The sequence below is a fragment of the Pinus tabuliformis genome, chromosome 4_1, assembly GCF_031772625.1.
Source record: "Pinus tabuliformis cultivar Carrire ecotype Pingquan chromosome 4_1, CPIR1, whole genome shotgun sequence".
NCBI classification, from domain to species: domain Eukaryota; kingdom Viridiplantae; phylum Streptophyta; class Pinopsida; order Pinales; family Pinaceae; genus Pinus; species Pinus tabuliformis.
This window is the reverse complement of record NC_142303.1, coordinates 984,752,186-984,774,916: the sequence shown is the minus strand read 5'-3', so window position 1 is coordinate 984,774,916 and position 22,731 is coordinate 984,752,186. Positions and strand designations below refer to the sequence as shown.

The 22,731-nt window shown below is 38.3% G+C and overlaps 1 protein-coding gene across 2 annotated transcripts in view; it reads left to right on the top strand.

Annotated features, from left to right (window-relative positions):
- The window catches only part of LOC149179433 (uncharacterized), a 79,835-nt gene that overhangs the window by 6,748 nt on the left and 50,356 nt on the right, over positions 1 to 22,731 (top strand). The gene's annotated exons all lie outside the window — the stretch shown is intronic.

Sequence of the window (22,731 nt, the reverse complement as noted above, 5' to 3'; positions counted from 1 at the left end):
GAAAGTAAATATCTAGTATATCCTTCACTTGTACTTAATTCAAACCTAAATAGCCTAGCCTACTCGCTTACGATGGTTGGTGACCTCTCTTTATCGCAAATCAAGTCATCACATTATGAAGGGTGAAACTAATGATCCTCGACTCCCACTATGGCACCTCCTTGAGTTGACCGTCCTCTTGTCATTTTTAATTTGCAATATATAGTCTTTACCATAATTAAATGATTATAAAAGAATATTCAAAATTTGGAAGGAAGCCAATGTCATTTTTATAATGATTATCTAGAGGGTTAGTTAGAATTCACCATTACAACCCCCAAAAACAGTGTTAGTCTTTGAGTCTCGACGTGTCTACCCTATCACCTTCCTCATTGTGGCAATAAGTTGAGTCCCTTCACCCTTGCTTATCACACCTAGGTTAATTTGCTACCACAATAATTTATCATTGATTAATAGTGTTCCACTATCCACTTTATTGTGGGCGTCAAGTTAAGTCCCTTCACCCTTCCCTTGTACACCCAAGTTGATTTGTTGTTACAATAACTTATCGTTGATGAGTAGTATTTATAAGGGAAAAACCATGGGTGGGTAAAAAATAGTTAACCATAATCAAACTTAACTATTGGTTAATTGCTTATCAAAGAAAACATATTTATTATAGGTTGGTTGGTCTTCAATTGTGTCATTACATTAAATAGGTTGGTTGGTCTCTTTCATGGCCTCTTTCATAATTGCATCCCTTTGCATTTGTCTTCACCCTAGTGTTTGATGTACATTGGTTGAGGAGCAACATAATTATCAATCAACCTCCATGACCTCTTTGGTGTTTATGATAAGAAAATATGGATTGACTAAGAAGTAATGAAATAAAAACTAACGTGACAACCAATTAACACATTCATTGTGATACTAATATATTACCTCTATTGTTTGCTATTGTGGCATTGGACAAATTCTTGTTAAATGTATCATCACACTATTATTAGATTTACCACATTAGTATGTGTTTATTTTATGGGGCTTGTTGGCACTACAATAATAATAACAATCTATTTTTAAGGTCACAACCAAACTACATACCAAATTGGTGTATGAGACCCCCTTGTTTGTGGGACAATGGCCTTGCCTTCGTGCAATGATTTGATTGCTAAAGTTTATAGAAGTGTATGTACTCTACCCCACTCCAGATTTGAACCTCTGATCTCTTAGGAGGAAACACATGCTCTTAACTATTATGCCCACTCAAGTTGTAATAGCATGGATAGAGTCACACAAATTTCATTCTCACCTCTTATTATTTTTATCAAACACTCTGGATTTGAACTTATGACCTCTTAGGAAGAAACACATGCTCTTAACTATTAGGTCCACTCAAGTTGTAATAGTATGGATGGATAGAGCCACAATAATTTCACTTTTACCTCTTATATTATTTTTATTAAAATATCTTAAAATAAATGTTTTTTTTTTGTGGGGTAAATAATTTGCATTTCCTAAAAACATGAAGTACAAATTAAGTCATGGTATTTTGGGTTGGTCTATCATTGGGAAAACTAGAGTAGACCCAGAATCTTAACCTTTTCAAAGAGCAAAATACCTATTTTTGCTTATTGATATAAAAACTAAAAACTAGGCCACATAAGCCAATTATAGACCGATAGATATAGACCAACTGCATGAAGGAATAGATAGAAAGAGACATGTCAGGGAGATTTGTTCTTGTGTAGTTATGGTCCAACATTCTTGCTTGAGGATAGAGTCTTCAAAGGATTGCCATGAGGAGGAGATTTACAAAGTTGGCGAGATACATTCTTGATTGTATTTCCAACTCTTCTGATATGAGTAGGGATGATCACTAGAATGGAAGGAGCAATGCTACTTGTATGAGTAGGCTTTCAAGTCTCCAACTACAAGATATTTAACTGATATGGGTGCCATGTAGGATCTTGCAGATCATGTTTATATTAAGTTGAAAATTTTCCTCCACCATAAGTTTGGTGTAGCCTTGAGTTTGTGCAATCTATAGTCCCTTTTCCAGGGCTTTCAATTCTATTGCATTTTGATTGTTATATCCCATAATGCTTGAATAAATGTAGATGGGGGATCCTAAATTACCCCTAAAGATACCTCGATAGCTTGCATCACTTGGGTTACCTTTTGAATTGCTGTGAAAATTGAGCTTTAGAAAATTAGGGGGACAAGGACTCCAGGAGGAGGGAATAGGCATTGTATCAGGGCAAAGAGAAGAGGCAATTGTGACTCTTGGAGTAGGGCACTAGCTTTGAAGCAGTAGGGCCTCCTTGCTTGAGGCTTGTTGGTCTTGATCTGATCAGGATTGCATGGCAATTGATTCCTTTACACTATTTTGAATTATGATCCAAAAAATTGTCACGAGGGAGGGAGTGATTCATGAGCATGCGACGATTCCTCTCTTTCTAAATAGCGCAAAGGGACATGATTGGAAGGACAGTCCAAATGCAGTTTAATATAGGATTATTAAAAGCTTGATTCCTCCAATTGTTAATGGTGTGAGGGATACTAGATGTTGAAATTTGGTACCGGAGGACAGGTGGTTCCCTAAGGCTTTGATCTTTGGCCTAGGGAAAAGTGTCCAAAAGAATTTAATTTTTCTCCTAAAGTAACTTTATAATTTTTTATAAAGTTAAATCTAATTTGAAAGTGACTTTAAGTGATAAAGTTACTAAGTCTAATTTTTAAAGTGACTTTTATAAAGTCAATGAAAAATTAGAAAGGAAAAGTGACTTTGGAAATAAATGACTAAGTGGGTCTTTATTAAAGTGGGGTGAATTAAAAAATAGAAAGTGAGATTTAAATGAGCATTTAATCTCAGCCATTGATTTAAATCTATTTCAGCCATTGGATTTAGGGATCACCCAAAAGTCATTTAGGGTTGGGTTAAGGGAGGAAAAGGAAAAAAGATCATCCATTCTTTCATGAGCAGATTGGGAGAAGGAGAGCAAGAGAGCAAGGGAGATTTCTGGACAAGGAGGAGAAAGAGGCAGCAGTTTGGCACACATACAGGCAGCACTTCAGCAAATCCGAACAGCATAAAGAACAAGCAGAAAAAGACAGTTTTTGTGAGCAAAACAGTGGAAAAATTAATTTTCAGCACGAATATCGAGGAGGCGATTTTCTGCACATTTTTCGAGGTCTGTCCGTACAAGTCCGTACGGCCGTCCGTACAATCCGTACGGTCCGTACATCCGTACGGTCTGTACAGCTCGTACAACACTTTTCAGATTGTCTGTTGGGCTGAAAACAGATAAGTTTTGCTTGCTGGAAATTTTTGTTTTTGCTGAAATTTATTTGCTGAAAATTTTCTTTGTAAAAAGGCATTTTCCAGAAATAAAGAAGAGCTCTCAAACTGGTTTTCCTCAAGAGTTGTAGGGGGTTTTTCCAGGGTCAAGTTGACCAAAAATATCAGTGTTTTAATGTGTTTTAATGGCTGTTTTTAATTGCTGATTTTTATTTCTGCAATTTCCAGCACTCTGAAAAATTTCCAGAATTTGTGTTTTCAGCAATATTTATTTTTTTCAGTCTGTTAAATGTATGGCTATGGGAATGGGCATTTAACTACATGGGAGAAATAAGGTGAAACTGAAAACCGGGGTGGGAAAACAGAAAATTTTACATGGTATCAGAGGTTGAGTGCTGAAGGGCAGTTTGGGACAGCAAAAGGAAAAAATACAGCTGCTGATTTTTTCACTCAGAAAATTCCAGCAAGCTGATTTTTCATAAACAACAGTTTTATCTTTACCACAACAGTGCTATTTTTCAGTTTTAGGACAGCAAGATGTCATTGGGATTGAGGGTGGAGGATAGGTTGGATGGGCATACAAATTACAACGTTTGGAAGGAGAGAATGCAGAGTATCTTTGAGGAGGCAGAAGTCTGGGATATCATGGTGCATACAGCACAACACCCTGTTGTTGTGCCTACTGATGCTACTCAGTTGGCAGCTTATAATAGAAAGAACAACAAGGGTAAGAGGCTGATTCTAGACGGAATCAAAGACCATTGCATTCCTCATGTGAGAGGAAAGAGCAATGCCCATGAGATGTGGACAGCATTGTCCAATCTCTACCAGAGTACCAATGAAAACCGGAAGATGGTCCTGAAGGAGAAGCTGAAGAACATTAAGATGGGGAATGATAGTGCAGCTGGATATCTCACAAAGATTACCAATGTGAGAGATGAGTTGGCAGCGATTGGAGAGGCCATTCCATCCACTGAGTTGGTGCGTATTGCAGTGAATGGCCTCCCCCGTTCATGGTTGAACTTTGCTGATGGGGTTTGTGCACGTGAGACCCTTCCCACGTGGGAGAGGTTTTGGGATGATTGTATTCAGACAGAGATCGGGAAAGGACAGCTTGGGGCAGCCAAGCCAGTTGAGCAGGATGAGGACGTAGCACTGGTGGCAGGAGGCAAGAAAGGCAAAGGGAAGAAGCAGGCTTCCACAAGCGGTGGTGGAGGCAAAGGCAAAGGTAAAGGTAAACAGGGTAACTCACAGAAGGACTATTCCAAAGTGAAGTGTTGGAATTGTCAGAAGATGGGACACTATGCAGTTGTGTGTCCGGAGAAGAAGAAGAAGAAGGGGAAGAACCAGGATGTGGCAGCTTCAGCTGAGATTGAGGACTTTGCAGGTCGTTTTGACCGGGAGTTTGCGTTCATTACATGTGAGTCCTCTAGTGCAGGATCACCTGCCACATAGGTTCAGAGGGAACATGCTTTTCCCTCGATTAGCGGAGCATCTACATGTATCTGGTATGTGGACAGTGGGGCTTCACGCCACATGACAGGAGTCCGGGAGTACTTCTCAGAGCTTTCAGAGAGTGGCACTGATATTGAGGTAGTACTCGGTGATGACAGAGTTGTTAGAGTAGTCGGGGTGGGTACACTGACATTTCAGAGGGAGTCTAGACCTCCCTTGAAAGTGTCAGATGTTCTTTATGTGCCAGGGATGAGGAAGAACCTCATATCCGTCTCAGCCTTGGAGGACAGAGGATATGAGGTACTGTTCAGGGGAGGACAAGTGTTGATGTATCCCAGGGGCACTCCAGCTGATTCAGCTAGAGTGATAGGTGTACGCCATGCAAAGGTGTACAAGTTTGCATTCCAGCCCCTTTTGGCATTGAGCAGTAGTACCGACAGCAGAGCTAGCAGTTCTGAGCTGTGTGAGATTTGGCACCGCAGGATGGGACACATGTATCATGGAGCCTTGAGGACATTGCGGGAGATCACTACAGGTGTGCCAGATTTCAGTACTGATCACTTTGATACTTGCAGAGGTTGTGCGATGGGAAAGTTTGCCAAATCCCCTTTTCCCAGCAGTGACAGCAGAGCGACGGGGATACTTGATTTGATTCATTCCGATGTGAGCGGTCGGATGTCTCATGTTTCCTTGAGTGGATATGAGTACTATGTGTTATTCATTGATGATCACTCCAGGAGGACCTGGATTTATTTTTTGAAGACCAAGAGTGAGGTCTTCAAGCGGTTTCAGGAGTTCAGAGCTCTTGTGGAGACTCAAACAGGTCGAAAGATCAAGTCCTTGAGGTCGGACAATGGAGGAGAGTACACCCTTGGAGAGTTTGTTGACTATTGTGCGGAGGCAGGCATTAGGAGGGAGTTCACTGTTCCTTACAACCCCCAGCAGAACGGAGTTGCAGAGAGGAAGAACAGATCCATCAGAGGGGTTGCTAAAGCCATGTTACATGATCAGGGGTTGCCATTGTTCTTATGGGCAGAGGCCTGCAACACAGCTGTTTACTTGCAGAACAAGAGTCCGCATCGTGCCTTGGGGCACATGACTCCGGAGGAGGCTTTCTCTGGGAAGAAGCCTGATCTTGGTCATCTTCATATCTTTGGATGCATTACATACTCCTATATACCCAAGGAGGAGAGGACCAAACTAGAGCCCACCGCAGAGAAGGGTATCTTTGTGGGCTACAATGAGACTTCAAAGGCCTTTCGGATTTACATTCCTGCACAGAGGAGAGTTGTTGTCAGACGGGATGTGAAGTTCGAGGAGGACAGGGCCTTTAGGAGGTCACGGGAGTTAGAGTATCTGGATCAACCAGACCCTCAGCAGCAGTTGAGTCAGTCGCAGGGATCCAGTGGGCAGGGATCAGGAGGATCCGGAGGTACATCTATGAGGATGTTAGGTCCATTAGTGAGCAGTGGCTCGCCGAGCCAGAGGGGTGGTGCTCCGGGCAGCATGCAGAGCAGTTCACTAGGGAGTCCACTGATGGACAGTTCACACGGTACCTCAGCTTCTACAGGTTCAGGTGCAAGCAGGAGGACAACAGACAGACAGTCAGGAGTTCAGGCTACTGATGGTGATGAGGAGGAGGAGTTTCATTCTCCTATGGGAGAAGCATGCTCAGGGAAGAGGAAGCCCAAGTGGCTTCAGGACACCTTGAGAGATGCCACATCTGTTGCTGAGCCGAAGAGGCCGGTCAGAGAGAGTAGACCACCTGAGAGGTTTTGTAGTTATATGGCGATGGTTACCAGCATCCTTGACTCTGAGCCTTTTAGCTATGAGGAGGCAGCTAGCCAGCAGGTCTGGAGAGAGGCCATGCAGGAGGAGTATTCTTCTATCATGAAGAATGATGTTTGGGAGGTGGTGCCGAGGCCTGAGGGCAAATCCGTGGTTACTTCCAGATGGCTTTACAAGGTAAAGCATGCTGCAGATGGCAGCATTGAGAAATTCAAAGCGAAGTTTGTTGCTAGAGGGTTCTCCCAGGTAGAAGGAGTTGATTATGAGGAGACCTTCGCTCCCGTGGCTCGATATACTTCGATCCGCTCCATTATATCGATAGCAGCAGAGATGGGTTGGAAGATCCACCAGATGGATGTGAAGACCACATTTCTCAATGGCTTCATACAGGAGGAGGTGTACATTGAGCAGCCACAGGGCTTTGAGGTGCATGGGAAGGAGTCCCATGTGTGCAGATTGAAGAAGGCCCTTTATGGTCTGAAGCAAGCTCCCAGAGCTTGGTACTCCAGGATAGATGCATACTTGCAGGGGATGGGTTTCACAAAGAGTGAGGCAGATCCGAACCTTTACTTTATTGTGATTGGTGAGGAGCCTCTCATTCTGGTGCTGTATGTGGATGACTTGATCATTACAGGTGCAGAGAGACTCATAGAGCACTGCAAGAGAGATCTTGCGGCGGAGTTTGAGATGAAGGATATCGGCTTGATGCATTACTTTTTGGGTTTGGAGGTGTGGCAGGAGGAGGGGCATTTCTTCCTGGGGCAGGGGAAGTATATTGTGGACATCCTTAGCAGATTCCACATGGAGGATTGTAGACCCATGTCGACACCGATGATCACCAACTGGAAGAAGCTTCATGCTTCGGATTCCGAGTTGGTGGATCCCACATTGTACAGGCAGCTGATTGGTTCCTTGATGTATTTGGTCAACACTAGACCAGATATCTGTTTTGCAGTCAACACGATGAGTCAGTTTATGTGTGAGCCTAGGAAGGTTCACTGGGTGGCTGCAAAACACATTTTGCGGTACTTGCAGGGGACAGTGGATTATGGTCTGGACTATAGGCAGGGAGATGGAGTGAGATTGGCAGGATACACTGATTCTGATTGGGCAGGTTGTGCTTCTGATAGGAAGAGCACTTCAGGGTGTTGTTTTGGGTTGGGTTTAGCAGTAGTGTCATGGTTCAGCCGGAAGCAGCAGTCAGTAGCACTGAGTTCAGCGGAAGCAGAGTATATGGCAGCCAGTCTAGCTAGTTGTGAGGCCATCTGGCTTCGCAAAATGTTGTTTGGCTTATTTGGTCAGCCGTTGAGACCTTCAGTGATTTACTGTGATAATCAGAGTTGCATTAAACTCACGGAGAATCCAGTATTTCATGACAGGTCAAAGCATATCGGGATCAGATATCATTTCATCAGAGACTATGTTCAGAAGGGAGCTGTGAAGCTTGAGTATATTTCCACTGATGAGCAGGTTGCAGATATTCTTACCAAAGCCTTACCACGGGGCAAGCATGTCTACTTCAGAGACAAGATGGGTGTGGTGAGGAACACCTTCCTCGGTAAGAGGGAGTGTTGAAATTTGGTACCGGAGGACAGGTGGTTCCCTAAGGCTTTGATCTTTGGCCTAGGGAAAAGTGTCCAAAAGAATTTAATTTTTCTCCTAAAGTAACTTTATAATTTTTTATAAAGTTAAATCTAATTTGAAAGTGATTTTAAGTGATAAAGTTACTAAGTCTAATTTTTAAAGTGACTTTTATAAAGTCAATGAAAAATTAGAAAGGAAAAGTGACTTTGGAAATAAATGACTAAGTGGGTCTTTATTAAAGTGGGGTGAATTAAAAAATAGAAAGTGAGATTTAAATGAGCATTTAATCTCAGCCATTGATCTAAATCTATTTCAGCCATTGGATTTAGGGATCACCCAAAAGTCATTTAGGGTTGGGTTAAGGGAGGAAAAGGAAAAAAGATCATCCATTCTTTCATGAGCAGATTGGGAGAAGGAGAGCAAGAGAGCAAGGGAGATTTCTGGACAAGGAGGAGAAAGAGGCAGCAGTTTGGCACACATACAGGCAACACTTTAGCAAATCCGAACAACATAAAGAACAAGCAGAAAAAGGCAGTTTTTGTGAGCAAAACAGTGGAAAAATTAATTTTCAGCACGAATATCGAGGAGGCGATTTTCTGCACATTTTCCGAGGTCTGTCCGTACAAGTCCGTACGACCGTCCGTACAGTCCATACAGTCCGTACGGTCCGTACAGCTCGTACAACACTTTTCAGATTGTCTGTTGGGCTGAAAACAAATAAGTTTTGCTTGCTGGAAATTTCTGTTTTTGCTGAAATTTATTTGCTGAAAATTTTCTCTATAAAAAGGCATTTTCCAGAAATAAAGAAGAGCTCTCAAACTGGTTTTCCCCAAGAGTTGTAGGGGGTTTTTCCAGGATCAAGTTGACAAAAAATATCAGTGTTTTAATGTGTTTTAATGGCTGTTTTTAATTGCTGATTTTTATTTCTGTAATTTCCAGCACTCTGAAAAATTTTCAGAATTTGTGTTTTCAGCAATATTTATTTTTTTCAGTCTGTTAAATGTATGGCTATGGGAATGGGCATTTAACTACATGGGAGAAATAAGGTGAAACTGAAAACCGGGGTGGGAAAAACAGAAAATTTTACTATTGTTTGCTATTGTGGCATTGGACAAATTCTTGTTAAATGTATCATCACACTATTATTAGATTTACCACATTAGTATGTGTTTATTTTATGGGGCTTGTTGGCACTACAATAATAATAACAATCTATTTTTAAGGTCACAACCAAACTACATACCAAATTAGTGTATGAGACCCCCTTGTTTGTGGGACAATGGCCTTGCCTTCGTGCAATGATTTGATTGCTAAAGTTTATAGAAGTGTATGTACTCTACCCCACTCCAGATTTGAACCTCTGATCTCTTAGGAGGAAACACATGCTCTTAACTATTATGCCCACTCAAGTTGTAATAGCATGGATAGAGTCACACAAATTTCATTCTCACCTCTTATTATTTTTATCAAACACTCTGGATTTGAACTTATGACCTCTTAGGAAGAAACACATGCTCTTAACTATTAGGTCCACTCAAGTTGTAATAGTATGGATGGATAGAGCCACAATAATTTCACTTTTACCTCTTATATTATTTTTATTAAAATATCTTAAAATAAATGTTTTTTTTTTGTGGGGTAAATAATTTGCATTTCCTAAAAACATGAAGTACAAATTAAGTCATGGTATTTTGGGTTGGTCTATCATTGGGAAAACTAGAGTAGACCCAGAATCTTAACCTTTTCAAAGAGCAAAATACCTATTTTTGCTTATTGATATAAAAACTAAAAACTAGGCCACATAAGCCAATTATAGACCGATAGATATAGACCAACTGCATGAAGGAATAGATAGAAAGAGACATGTCAGGGAGATTTGTTCTTGTGTAGTTATGGTCCAACATTCTTGCTTGAGGATAGAGTCTTCAAAGGATTGCCATGAGGAGGAGATTTACAAAGTTGGCGAGATACATTCTTGATTGTATTTCCAACTCTTCTGATATGAGTAGGGATGATCACTAGAATGGAAGGAGCAATGCTACTTGTATGAGTAGGCTTTCAAGTCTCCAACTACAAGATATTTAACTGATATGGGTGCCATGTAGGATCTTGCAGATCATGTTTATATTAAGTTGAAAATTTTCCTCCACCATAAGTTTGGTGTAGCCTTGAGTTTGTGCAATCTATAGTCCCTTTTCCAGGGCTTTCAATTCTATTGCATTTTGATTGTTATATCCCATAATTCTTGAATAAATGTAGATGGGGGATCCTAAATTACCCCTAAAGATGCCTCGATAGCTTGCATCACTTGGGTTACCTTTTGAATTGCTGTGAAAATTGAGCTTTAGAAAATTAGGGGGACAAGGACTCCAGGAGGAGGGAATAAGCATTGTATCAGGGCAAAGAGAAGAGGCAATTGTGACTCTTGGAGTAGGGCACTAGCTTTGAAGCAGTAGGGCCTCCTTGCTTGAGGCTTGTTGGTCTTGATCTGCTCAGGATTGCATGACAATTGATTCCTTTACACTATTTTGAATTGTGATCCAAAAAATTGTCACGAGGGAGGGAGTGATTCATGAGCATGCGACGATTCCTCTCTTTCTAAATAGCGCAAAGGGACATGATTGGAAGGACAGTCCAAATGCAGTTTAATATAGGATTATTAAAAGCTTGATTCCTCCAATTGTTAATGGTGTGAGGGATACTAGATAGATCACGATTGATCTCTTTGTGCTAGCTTCTAGATCGCTCTATAGATGATTGAAATAAGGGCAACTATGGAAGAGGTGCTCCACATTTTCAACTCCTTGAAGGCACACAAAATATTGGGAGTGGGCCCATATGCTTGTGTTTTTGAATGTTGTCCTAGGTTAAGGTTGTTCCTTGAACTAGGAGCCATAGGAAGATGGAAACTTTCGGCCATAGATTTCTTTGCCATATGCAGCGCAAGATGGAACTTGTTGATAATTCTTTGAAACTTGCTTTTAGGATATAGGCCTAACATATGGAAAAGGAATCACTTGGTCCATAACCTCATTGCAATTTATCAGATAAGTTGGATATCAAGATGAGTCTTTATTGAAGTTTCTACCAAAAGTTTGACCAAGTCTCCTCCATGGGCTTGGGTTTCCATTCCCTTGGAATTAACCATTGTCTCCATGTTTGATCCGAGTTAGAGGTATCCCAATAGTCTTTGACTTTGTGATGGTCTTGGGAAGTCATGTGGGGGCATAGATACGTTAAGTCATTTTGGTCTTTGAATTTAAGGAGTTGTTGCAATGAGTCCGCCCGAAACATGGCTATCTGTTCGTTGTAGATTTGCCAGGAGCAGTGTTGTGGTATTAAATGCATTCCTTTTTTAGCTAGACGCCAAATGGAGGAACCTACTTGGGAGAAAGAAATTCTTATGTGCTGCCCAATATGAATGTGCTTTGCATATTTTCCCATCTACCATGGCCACATGGTTCTTTTGATTTTTATACGATGGTTCATTACATGAAAGGAAGTGGGATATTGAACGTGAACACACCACCAATGAATGCAATCTTCCATAATAAATATCAAAGGAATTACATGAAAGGAAGTGGGATATTGAACATGAACACACTACCAATGAATGCAATCTTCCATAATGAATATCAAAGGAACTATTATAATCTAACACATTAATTAATCAAAATATTTCATCACAGAATTAAAAGGTTATTTAAAAATCCATGATATATCATTATATTCCTATTCAAACAAGGTCTTGACCTCCTTGGAGCCAATGCCACTAGTTTTTGGCTCCTAGTACTATAGATAAAGTTGAAAGGTTTCTTAGCCCTAGACCTCCCTTCAATTTGGGTCTACATATCTTATGACAAGCTACAAGCAACTTTTTTTTTTCCAATTTTGCTCCTCCCCATTGGAAATACCAATGTAGGCTCTTGATTGAGTTAAGGATGAAGGAGGGGGCCATTCGAGATCCAAAATGTCAGGGAGATGAGAAGATTAAGTTGCTTGATGGAGTAAAGTAAATTTGACTTGTCTTTAGGCAGTGAAGGGTTGTAGGAGTTTGAAAGAAAACAAGTTTCTAACAATTTTATGTACTGAAATTATATATTGAGAAATTTGAAATAACATGTTAAGGACGGATACCTCTTAAGAGTTCCAGATGATAATGAGACCTCATGATTAACGTTGTGTAACACACCCCCATTGACCCTAACCCCAATTAAGGGTAGAAGGAGGCAATTACTATGTTGACCCAACCTCCAAAGTTCAATTATGGAAATGGGGTCTAAATTTTTCGATTTTTTTTCAACCATTTCAACACTTAAATTGGATAACATCATTATGTTCATCTTGTTGAGACCTTTCCAACAATATAAATTTTGCTCCAATCTGGCTCCCGGATCAAAATATATCACCGATTAAAGTCTTGGCCAATTGTATTGTGCCATGTGGTTGTTCGCATCACAGGTCACATGGTAGCTATCAACCCATGGGGTCGCATATATCTGTTGTTGACTCGCTCATACACCATACCCTTCAAAACAAATGAATGTTCATACATAGACATATGCATGTTAAACAGGTGTGGGCCCCTCTCTGGCCACCTCATCATGGGAATAAAATCTAAGGAGAAACCTATGTAGTTTCATGTTGATTCTTTCAAGATGAAAGTTCCAGGATTGTGTGGATCCTCATGGAAGTTGCTGCGAACATATCCCTGTACTTCTTCATGACTCCAACCTTCCACCTCATAGTACATAAGTTGGCCCACTATGCCACACTTACTTGGATATAAGATCCCAAGACTTTGGTACCCAACACCACAAATAATACCGAGAAATAAATGTTGGGGTGATGTGTTTTACCCAAGTCCCACGTAGCACCAACACGATCCTCCACGACATGGTTCATGCGTGAGTCACGTTATAAACAGATGGGGTCCTCTGCTGGGCTACCCCTGATGAATCAACTCCTGTTTCCACTATGCCAAGTCTGCTCGGGAATACAATTTTGGGAGTTTCCCCTTGGGTCTTCCCTCAAATCTTATGGGGACCAAAATTTTCGGGATACATGTACGACTATAAGTGTTCACCTCTCCTCAGTCCAGATTTCTCTCGTTTTGCCTTCAGTCATCGCGCCCAATCACCTGACTTATGAGATTTAAGCCTTCTAAGCTCCTCTAGGTCTTAAATCCTAGCCTACAACATATGTCAAATATGAATGGTTTGGGGATAATCCGTGCCCTCAAACTCGGTCACACTTGTTCTATTTCACAGGGCCGATTTTGATTTAGTGCTTGGACCCTAAGAGTATTAAGACTCGAATCTGCTTGGTCTTCATGCACAATAACTTAAATCTAATGGTTTTCAAAGGACTCCCCTTCTGCGCCTATCACACATATGTCTAGGTTAGGTCTTAGTCCAAGTCTTGGTTGCGGTGGTTTTGATAAGAATTTGGGGCATGTCACCGAAATTTGCCCTGGTGTGCTTATGATTTTATAAGTCCCTCGATATGTAGCCTGCAAAACATATATGTAATATATTTATATATAGATATAATGAGTAATATACCTCCTGAGCTTAGATACGCCTCAACGTGAACTGGTTTTACATATTTGCATGGTTGTATAAGCATATTTACCAACATAGTGGCCATAAATTCCAACATTTCAATACAAGTAATTAGTCATAACGAAGAATATCTATCTCTTCAGACTTAGACAATTGAGGTTAATTTCAGGCCCATAAATATGCACAAGAAATGAGCCATTTCTTTAAAATCTTACCTAAGATATTGGCATTAGTCATTCATGCAATACACAACACTCCTCAGTGTTAACATGTTATTGAGTCAACACAATAACCAAAGATATGATAATTTCATGCACATAGCATAAGGGTATACTTATCTAACAAAGAGATCTGACAACTGAGAGTGGGACTCTTGACTCTCCACCCAACCATAGACAAGCTACAACCACAGTTACTTGTAGCTGTCACCCCTGAGCCAGATTCCAGTGCTTGAGGTGGAGTGTTTCTGAAAGGAAACTCAACCAATTATAATAGCTGGAACAAGATGTCGCAAGGTCATTTTGCCTTCATCCACTAGCTACACAAGCTTCCACTCAGTCTTCTAGACTTTACATACATGAATAACATCCTTGCCAAGATACCACAATTCACAGAGTTTCAACTCACTTTTAGGAGAAGAGAGTCCACACCTAGGGAAGGTTCATTAGTGGCTAAGCTATTGATGGGTAAAGAGATCACCTCTCCAAGTAGTTATTCAGTGAGTCAAGCACTAGAGCTTGAGCCCCAAGGCATCTCGTGGTGGTTCATTAGCCCTCACAAGTATCTGAGTGTCTCTTTCCAATTTAGTAGGTTCATCGATTCATAAGCTTCCAGTGGGTTCTTTAACCTTTAGGCAAGCCACTGCTATCTATAATGTTTTCACCCAACAAGCCTCTCTTTGAGGGCTCCTTAGTTGGTTCACTTTCTCTAGAGCTCAATCCTTATGGTCTTGATCGTTGTTCTCTATATGTTTACCTCTACCCTTGGAGGAATTTTTCTTCCATTGTTTACCACCGTTTTTTTGCTCCACTACACAAGCGTGAGAGAAAAGCAGAGTGTGTTCTCCCTACTGTGTATGCGTAGAATCCATTTCTCTCTTTCTGTTGACTTCCTTTTGCCCTTCCTCCCAATAGACTAACTGTTTGTCTTTTCCCAGGGCTCCACACAGTCAACTTGCCTTGGACAACAAAACCCATGATGCTCTTTTAATGTTTTTCCTATTTGCTTGTTGTTAAAGACACATGGGCTTGTAATTCCTCTTTTCAGTTAATTTATGGCACAATTAGCGCCATTTAAACCACTTAGCCAACCTGGACTAATATTTAACTTACAACCCATTCCTCAAGCAATCTTGAATCTGCTTCTCTCTCATTGTTTTAATTAATTACAATTATTTACAATGGAAAAATATTAGCCAGGGGATGTCATAGTTCCGCCCCCCTTGGGGTGCCTATCTCTCATCCAGCTAACTTCCTTTTCTCCTTCCAACAGAGTAACTATCAATCTTTTTCCAAGGTTCCACACAATCAACTTGCCTTGAACAACACAACCCATTATGTTCTTTTAATATTTTTCCTATTTGTTTGTTGTTAAAGACACATGGGCTTGTATTTCCTCTTTACAGTGAATTTATGGCACAATCCACACATTTAAACTACTCAGCCAACCTGGACTAATATTTAAAACAACCCATTCCTCAAGCAATATGGAATATGTTCCTTTCTCTTATTGTTTTAATTAATTACAATTATTTACGATGGAAAAATATTAGCCAAGGGATGTTATAGTTCCCTCCCCCTTAGGGGAACACTGTCCTCGGTGTTCAGTGATCATATACAAATAACACATTCTTAAAAGCCAAGCACAAATGATATGGAGCTATATACATATAACTTTGTACAACATTTACAATGTATTTACATTTGCCTTACTTAGCAAATAAGAAAGGATATGTTGCCTGCATTCGATCAACCATTTCCCACTTGGCTTCTTTGGGCCCAAAGTGCCTCTACCCAGTGTTTTTAAAACCGGAACCGGTGATTGGACCGGTCCACCTAATGAACCGGTTTACCGACCGGAACCGGTCTAACCAGGACTGGTTGGGTCTAAACGAACCGGTTTTTAAAAAATACATTAAATAATTAATTTTTAATGAAACAAAACTATTTTTAAGATGTAAAACCATGATTCCAAGCCAATAGAGACAAAATATGCAAAGTTTGCTCATTTATATACCATGCAAAGGTGAATATATCAAAATGGCACCGAGTGCAATACATATCATCGACAAAATAGCAAAATACATAAGAAATGAGGCTCTAAATGGCCTATAAAGTCCAAAAACAATGCTGCAAGCTATGAGGCCATTGGCCTACTTCAAGTCTACAATGTACACATGATCAATCATCAAGTCCATCACCACTACTAGACACAGGATCATCATCAAGAGCTACATAGACATCATCTGATTCAGAGTCTGAGGATGCCTCAGCCTGATCTGCAACATCAGTATCAATGCCACCAATGACAATAGAAGTGGACCTAATGGAAGCACGAGTTTGTCGACCTGCACGACTAGTGCCTTCCATTGGTTCCTTGCCTTTCCTTGATGCCGCTACTGATCCTGGTTCCGATGCCTCCACATAATCTGCCTCATCCCCCGCTAAACCCATGTCGATATCAAAATCAGCCTCAAACACAGGATCTTCAGTCTCCTCCACCCATTCTGATGTTGGATCAATATCGTCCAACACAATGGGATCTAGATCAGGTGATTTGCTCATCATTTGGTTCCTCCTCAGTCGAAGGTTGTATTGCACAAAAACAAGATCATTTAACCGTTTTTGTTCCAAATGGTTTCTCTTCTTCGTGTGTATGCACTAAAAAACAGACCAATTGCGCTCACAACCTGAAGCACTGCAAGTTTGACTGAGGACTCTAATTGCAAACCTTTGCAATTGAGGACACTGGCCACCAAATGACTCCCACCAATGTGCTGCAAAGAAAAAGACAATAATTAGTAACTTAGTTTATAATTTGAATTGTAAAGAACGTAAACAATTTTAACTTGAAATGAAAAACAAAATGGAAATTGGAATTGCTTACCTGGTTGGTCCACATCTCTTGCCATCTTTGCCAAGTTTTTGCCAAAAGCACCACTTGCCATATTGAAAATAGTAAGCTGTCTATGTATTTCCAACTGGTCTACATGGTTAGGGACCATGCGCTCCAAGCAATCAATCAATCCAGCTCTGACCTCCCCATCATGCTGATCTCCTAGCCGATTTTTATAGTGATACCTTGGGTTCAAAAAATACCCGGCTGCATGTATAGGACGATGGAGTTGATTGTTCCATCTGTTATCAATGATCTCCCATATACGGCCATATTTAGCTAACCTGTCCTTGTAAGCTGCCCGTATCTGCTCCTTTGCCTGATCCATAGCTTCATAAATGTAGCCCATGGCCAATCTTTCCCCATCCACCAACCTTAGCACCTTAACAAGGGGCTCGGTAATTTTCACAAGCTCTACAGACCTTTTCCAAAAATAAGTGTCTAACACTTTCTTTTTGGTGTCTTTTCCATCTGGTCTACGAGCCCACCGAGATTCAGACCATTCTTCAGAGGAAAACATTTTCTGCAAGTTTTTATGTTGACCATTGAGACATTGCAACGTGAGGAAGTGAGTTGCAAATCTCGTAATTGCAGGCCTAACAAGCTCTTTGCCTCCAGTGTGTTTCCTCATTAGGCTCAATACCCATGAGTGGTTGTAAATGTATTTTGTAATGCACTTGGCATGCTCTACAGTGTTTTTTACCCACTCCACCTTGCCTATATCCTCAAGCATGAGGTCTATGCAATGTGCAGCACATGGAGTCCAAAATATGGTCTTATATCTGGCCTCAAGCATCTTTCTAGCAAGAACATAGTTTGAGGCATTATCAGTGATGACCTGCACAACATGCTGCTCCCCAACTTCCTGAATAATGTTATCCAAAAGCTCAAATAGAAGGCTTGCATCCTTTACCCTATCAGATGCATCAACTGATTTCAAAAACATGGTTCCTTGAGGGCAATAAACAAGGAAATTAATGATAGTGCAGTTCTTTCCATCGGTCCATCCATCTGACATAATGGAACAACCTGTTTTGAGCCATGACTATTTAAACTCAACCAAATACTCATCAATGGAAGATATCTCTTTTTGCAAAAGAGCTCCCCTCAAGTCATGCATACTAGGGCCTTTGAAGCCCTTTCCTGCAGCTATAACAGAGTCCCACATAACTTGGTAATAAGGTGAGCGAGCAGCATTAAATGGGATATCTGAATCATACCACCATCTAGCAATGTATTGGTGAGAAGTTTCTTTGCATTGTTTTTTCCAATGTTGATCCAAAGTGGGTTGAGAACTTGGCTGGGAGGAAGTGGGATTAGATTTAGAAGAGGCAATGTTGGCAGAAGATGAGAAATAACTTTGGATGTTTTCTCTCTTTGTTCCTTTTGATGGTTGGCCAATTCCAACAGAAGGATGAACATAGTGAAAAGGGTCATTGGCGGAAGGGATAGAAGTGGAGTCTTGAATCTCATAATCATCATACCCACTCTCTTTCATAAGATTCATGGCTTCTACTAATTCCCTCTTCCTTGCAATTTCATCTTGGATGGCCTTCTCCCTAGCCTTATCCTCATAAAATTTTTCAAGCTTGGCAATGTATTCTGCCCTAATAGGACCTAACAGTTCTTTTGGTGCATCACATGGCTTTACTTGGCCTCTTACCCCAGCCAAGTGTTGTTTCAACCTAAGAATACCCCCACCTCCAATAGATTTATGGCATAATTTGCATATCATTTTTCCATCAATTACATCACAATGAACCCATGCATCGTCCTTTCCTTTTGGAGCCATGTTTGCTTGAAATAATAACAATTTGCAAAGAAATCTGCCATTTAAAAAAAAATTGCAGCGAAGCAAAATGGAAAACCAAAGATAAATGTAGAAAAACAAATGCACATGCAAGGCTCAAGCTACAAAATTTGATAGCATAGAGCTAGAGAGTTTATAGCATACATGATAGATCATAGAAGTGAGAAGTTTATAAGTATAACACATTAAAAAAAAATTCATGGACAGCAGACTCAAATGAGGAATTATCAAGTGCAAATCCTTACCTGGAAATGCAAACTAGCTCCCTTAGCCTCCTCTTGAAGATGGCAACTCCACTGGCAGCTACACACTATCTCCAAAATAGCTCCAACTCCAACTCCAAGATGACTACTTCAGCAAAAACTCCACACTCTCCAAGCTCACAAACAAACTCACAAACACTCCAAATCAGTTGTGTGAGACAAATGAGAGCGAGAGGGGTGTCTTATAGCAAGTGTGAGGGTGTTTTTGGAGGGAAAATACCTTTCCCTCCCCCCCAAAACCCCTAAACCACAAAACCGCAGGCGCTTTTTCCATAAACCGGCGGGCTGTCCATAAACCGGCCGGTTTGCTACAAACCGACCGGTACCGCCCTAAACCGGCCGGTTTTGACCGGTTAGGGCCAGATTTTGGGCAAATGAGGTGGCTAACCGGGTTTTTTAGGCCGGTTCGGACCGGCCAGGTCTCCAACCGGCCGGTTAGACCGGTTACCGGTTTTTGTGGCCGGTTTTTAAAACTATGCCTCTACCACACTTTGATTTGCTTAATTGTTTGATTTTGGAGCATGAGCAGCCTCTGATCCAAGATGCATAGAAGTTCCAGTTGGAAGTCTCTATTTAGTTCTACTTGTAGCATAGACCAATCAATTACATGATTAACATGTTGTACATATATTTTAAACAATGAAACATGAAAGACCTCATGAACTCTTATTGATGGAGGCAAGGCGAACATATAGGCTATTGGCCCTGTTCTTTCGAGCACTTCAAATGGACCACACAATTGTGGTGCCAACTTGGCACATGACCCAAATTTTAAGGAGCTCTTTTTGGGTCTACCTTGCATGAAAACATGTTCGTCAACTTGTAATTGCTTGTAAACCCTATGTTGGTCCACACAACTCTTTTGCCTGTCCTGCACCACCTTAAAATTTCGCTTAATAACTTGCATTTTCTGTTCCACGTCCTTTTAACATATCAGACCCAATAAGGACCCTATTCACTAGATCATTCTCGCTGATAAGAGTATTACAACTCCTTCCATAAAGTGTTTCAAATGAGCTTATTTTCAATGATTCTTGATACCCATTATTGTGTGCAAACTCTATAAGTGGAAGGTATTTTGCCCACTTCCTTCACTGATGCATTATACACATCCTTAACGCGTCCTCAATAATTCTATTAGTTCTTTTTGTTTGCCCATTGGTTCGTGGAAGGTAAGCTATGCTAAATGGCAGCTCAATTGCCAATATTGCTAATAGCTCTCTGCATATCTTTGAAGTGAACTTGGCATCTCTATCTGAGATAATATTCTTAGGAACTCCAAGCAACCTCACAATTTCTGTTATGAAAATTTGAGCCGTTTCATTAGCAGTATTATTTGACTTAACATCTACGAAGTGAGCCATTTTGCTCAATTTGTTTACCACTACCATGATTGCATCATGATGTTTAGAAAACTTTGAACATAGTTACCAATCAAACCAGAAAATTACTTATTACCCATTTTTTTGAGGTAGCAAAAAAATTTCCCATTTTGAAAAGTGGTTAATCACAATACACATTTTTTTGGGAGCATATTTTTGACACTTTAAATTTTCTTATGTAACAGTTTTTTTTAAAATTTTGATGTAACATCAATTTATGTATTTTTTTGTGTTTAATAACTAATTTTAGTGATTTTTATGCTCATTTTGAAAAGTGCCAAAGCAACATCAACCCTTTTTGTTTAGAAGATTTATTTTTTACACTTTATTCTAATGTATTAATTGTGATTATTTTCTTAAATGTTGGTGATTTTCATGTTGGTAATAAAACATTAAAAAAACATGTAAAAAAAATCAAATATAAAAAATATATATAAAAAAAGAAAAAACCCATAAAAAATGTAAAAAAAAAAATTACGTTGTAAAATAAAAAATTTAAATAAAATATTAAAAGAAATAAAAAATAAAAACGTCAAAATATTAATTAAAAAGTGGGGAAAGAATTAAAAAAACAACATAATTTAAGGAAAAAAATTAAAAATTAACCAAAATAACATCAAAAACATTTTTTTCAAGTTAAAAAGCAAAAAATAAAAAAATTCCATAATTAAAAAATTATAAAAACAAATTAAAAAAATCAACATAATTAAAAAAAAAAATTATATATATATATATATATATTTTTTAAACCGAAGATTATAAGGTTTAAGGTCCTTTTGTTACGTTCGTGGTCTAATTCTATTAATTTTTTCATTTTGTCTTTAATTGGTTTAATATCTAACTTATCTACCGCACTATTTAGGGTGAGGCGGCTATTAATATATATTAATAATTTAAAGAATCAATTCAAAATAATTTAAATTAAAAAATCCAAATTTTAATTTTTTAATTTGATTTTATTTATTTATTTATAAATTTGAATTATTATTATTTTTTTAAATGGTTGTTTTTGTTTTGATTTTTTTTTTTTTTAAATGTATTTTTGTTTGTTTGTTAATTTTTAAATATTTTCTCTTAAATTAAGTGTTTATTTATTTATTTTTGCTCTATTTTGTTTTGTTTTGGTTAAATTTTTTATTTTACAAGTTAATTTTTTTGTCGTGTTTTTATTTTTATATTTAATTACCAACATGAAAATCAACAATATTTAAAAAATAAATCCACATTTAATAGATTAGAAAATTTTATTTTATTTTTTCATAATTATTTTTGTTTTAATTTTTAATTTTTACCAGTTAATTTTATTTTTGTTTTATTTTTATTTTTTGTCTTATTTATATTTGATTTTTTGTCATACTTTTTTTTTTAATGTTTATTACTTATTATTTTTAAAATTTTTGTGTTCTCGTTTTATTTTTATTTTTTTAATTGTTTAGTTTTTGTTTTCTTTTGTATTTTTCATTTTTATTTATTTATATATCTATTTATTATTATTATTATTATTATTTTTTTTTTCTTTGTAGTGTCTGTCAATGTTCGATTAACAACACAATCCCATTATGTGCAATTTGATAGTTGATTTTAGATTTTTTATTATAATGAATTGAGTCTGCCCTTACAATGTGGCAATTTCATGGTTGGTCATTCTTACACTGCGTTTGAATTTGATGATTGATTTTTAAATTTTTGTTACAATGTATCAAGTCGTCTCAAGCTAAGATTTTAAATTCACTATATATTTGGCATTTAAAAAATAATTATTCTTGTTTACTTTTTTTATGGTTTTATTTTTATTTTGTCTTATTTATATTTGATTTTTTGTCATGTTTTTTGTTTTTTGTTTTTGTTTTTGTTTTTGTTTTTTTTTTTAATGTTTTATTACTTATTATTTTTTAAATTTTTGTGTTTTATTTTTTTTAATGTTTGAAATTTTGTTTTCTTTTGTATTTTTCATTTTTATTTATTTATTTATTTTCTCTGCAGTGTCTGTGTCGATGTTCGATTAGCAATCCAATTTCATTATGTGCAATTTGATAGTTGATTTTGAAATTTTCGTTATAATGAATCTAGTCTGCTCCTACAATACGTCAATTTCATGGCTGGCCTTTAAGTTTTCATTACAATGGGTCGATTTCATCTACACTGCATGTCAATTTGATGATTGATTTTAAAATTTTTGTTGCAATGTATCAAGTTGTCTTAGGCTAAGATTTTAAATTTGCTATATATTTAGCATTTAAAAAATAAATTACTCTTGGTATAATAACTCTTTCATTTAAGTGTTCTTTATTTAAGTTTTTTTAGTCATAAAATTTTTCCCATAATGTCATGCTTGAAATATTTTGAAAATTTAAAGTTTTTTTTGTAGTCATAATTTTTAGTTTTAATTCCTTGTTTGGAAAATTGTCAAGATTTTAATGTTTTTCTAAGTCATGATATTTTATCTTTAATGGTATTGTTGAAAACAATTAATATTATTTTTTCTTTAGTAAAC